The sequence below is a fragment of the Elephantulus edwardii genome, unplaced genomic scaffold (genome assembly GCF_000299155.1).
Source record: "Elephantulus edwardii isolate Elephantulus edwardi_28Jun2011 unplaced genomic scaffold, EleEdw1.0 scaffold00544, whole genome shotgun sequence".
NCBI lineage: Eukaryota > Metazoa > Chordata > Mammalia > Macroscelidea > Macroscelididae > Elephantulus > Elephantulus edwardii.
Window position 1 is genome coordinate 68,150 of NW_006400294.1, and position 3,246 is coordinate 71,395.

Genomic DNA, 3,246 nt, shown 5'->3' on the forward strand with positions numbered 1-3,246 from the left:
TTCATTAAAATTAATAAAATTTTTAAAAAATTAAAAATTTTTTTAAAAATTACAATCCAACAATAGCAACAACAAAAATCAATTGACCATAGGTAGATGGGCTGATTTCTGGATTCTCAATTCTATTCCACTGATTTATGTGTTTGTCATTTTAACAGTACAACACTGTCTTGACCACCATGGCAGTGCGGTAGAATTTGAAATCGGGGAGTGAGATGCTTCCTACCTTGTTTCTCCTTTTAAAGGAATGTTTTGCTTATTTGAGGTCTCTTTCCATTCCAACTAAAATTGGAGATTGCCTTGCTTTGGAAAGCTTTTGCAAATTGTACTATTTTCCTTTATTGCTATTTCACAGATCTGTTTTCTTATGCAGATGAATTTGATTTTTGTTATGTTCATCCTGCCACTTAGCTGAACTGTTCATTTCATTCCAGTAATTTTTATTTTAAATTGTGTCTTGGGATGTTTTGTGTACAAGATTTTATTAGCTACAAATAGGGGTAGTTTTACTTTTCCTTTGCCAACTTGTTGTTGTTATTATGTGTTATTAAGTTACCTGCAACTCATAACCACCCTATGAACAATAGCTCTGAAACCTGTCCTATCCTGAGCCTGTCTCACTGTCTCTCATCCACCGACCTTCATTACCCCAGTGACTGTTCAATCTATCTCATCCGGAATCTTTCTCTCCTGTGCTGTCCTTCCACATTTCCAAGCATCATGTCATTCTTCAAGGAATGGTCCCTCCTGAGGACTATTCTGTCAGACAGAACTTCACTATTACACCTATGGAATCTGCTGCATAAAATAAACAGCCTTTCCCCCTTCCTTTAGATTATCATCCTCATCCAGCAGAAGTAGTTACAGAAGAGAACTTCAACACCCCCATTCAATATTAACAAAAGGCTAGAAATATTAGGACCGCAGAGCCCTTTCTTTCCTCTCCCAGAATGGTTACTGAAAGAATGCAATCACAAGAAGCAACAGCTGTGCTTTTTCTCTCTGTTAAGGATGTGAAATTACTCTACCCCCTTTCCCAGAAATAGTTATCTGAGACCCCAGCCCACTTCCCTATCTTGTAGAAAATATCTGAGCATCCCCTTCCCTAGGTTCCTTGTAAAAGAATATAAAACCCTTCTCTAACTTTTAGTGGGGCCTGGTCTTCTGCTTGAAAGCCAGCCCAGCAGTTTCTCTTCTAATTGTCTTTCTTGGCCTAACCTGGGTTCTGCCCTTCCTTGGAGATCTTACACCCATGGGCATTTTTGGAGAGATTTTCTGATGTTTTTAAAGTGTACACTCTTCTCCCTTTTATTTTTTTTTAAATACAAGGGTTCCTGAGAACTACAGGTCCCTTAACCTCACCTGGGTGCCTCAGTCAATTTCAGATATCAGTAAAAATCTCAAGAAACTTGAGGCATTTGCTGGTGTGAATATTGTTGTTGTTCACCATACAGTAGAAACTGGAACCGACCCATTGCTGACCCTCCAGCGGGTTCTCAGAGGCAGTTAATCACATGAGAAGACATTAGATTGCTCATCCTTTCTCAGAGCAGCTAGAGGCTCGAATTGCTTCCGTTTGGGATTGAAGCGCAGCTTCTTGGCCACAAGAGCTCCCTATTTTGAATGCTAGTCAGCTTTTAAAAATCTTCGGCAATACGTTGATAACCTGCTCCTTGCTGCAGACTTTGATAACTTACTGCCTGTGAAGCACACATAAACTGTTCTACTTGCTACAGAAAACAAACAAAAAACACAAACAAACAAAACACTAAAACCAAAAACCATATAAAGTGTCTCTCAAAAGGACAAAAGTATGTCAGCAAACAATAACCTTTGTGAACTTTACACTCTTCAAAGTACCTGGCAACTGACAATAGACCCGAAGAATACTATCCTGCATGTCCCAGTGCCAGTCACTAAAAAGGGCTCTGCTCACAGCTCTCTATGCAGCAAGGTATTGCAGTCTCTGGATACTAAGATTTTTTTGGAAGTAGTAAAGCCATTTTATGCAGTGACAGCACAATCAAATCAGTTACTGATCTGAGGAAAAAGTAAAATGACTTTGACATCCTGGGGCAAAATTAGTCAGTGCCCCCATACTAGCATTACTTGATAATGTGGAGATGCTTTGCCTCTTTGTCCATCACTGGTCCAGGTTAGCCAGAAAAATGCTAAACCAAAACCTAAGATTAAATCCAGTTGCCCAAGGCTAATCTGCTTGTTTACAGTCAATTGCCACCACTGTACTGTTTGCTAAAGAAGCTGATAAACTCACTTTATGGCAAGACCTCAGCATAACAACCCAGCATACCATCAAAACCCTCTTTTCTAGAGCAAGGGGTAAGTGGCTGACCCAAACTCAACTTGCTCAGTATCAAAGCCTATTACTTAGAAATGCATATCTCATCTTTACTACTATCAGAACTCTAAAGCCAGCTACTCTGCTCCCTCTCTAAAGACCTGATGGAACACAATTGTACACAAGTCCTTGAAAGCAAAATCCCTGTTCACCAAAGGCAGCAGCCTTACACACAAAAAAACTCAAAAGGCTGGGGCTGCCATCACCACAATGACACTGTCTTGTGAGCCACCCAGCCCACTCAATTCTTTTGGCCTTTGTCCTGCCTGACAACATTGGATATTCAGAAGCTGAAAAAGCCTTTGCAAAACAAGGGGGAAACCTACCTTAGTCAAAGCTTAGTGAGAACTGCCAGATTAAAGGTCATTTATTCCTAAAGCTGTAGCTAGAAAACTTGTAGAAGTAAATTTTACTGAAGTCAAGCCAACATTCCTCAGTTATAAAAAAGTCTTGTAGCCATATGTACCTTTTCTAGGTGAGTTCAAACTCTTCCACACACACTGAGATGACTAAAGAAGTTGTAAAAGTTCTTACAAGAAATAGTCCCCCTATACGAGTTGCCACTGTCAATTAGATGGCTCAGCTTTTGTGTCTAAAATCTTGCAAACTCTCCCCAAAGCTTTAAGTGTCACCTGAAAACTGCATGTTGCTTATAAACTTCAGAGGTCAGGATAAGTAGAAACAATAAACAGAACCCTTAAAACCACCAAGTATAGCTATGTCAAACAACCCAGATAGTGTAGACAAAAATGCTACAACCTTGTTGTTGTTGTTGTAGTTATGTGCTGTCGAGTCGCCTGCGACTCATAGCGACCCTATGTACAACAGCCCTAAACTCTGCTATGTCCTGTGCCAATCGCACTGTCTCTGACACTCCCATCCCAATT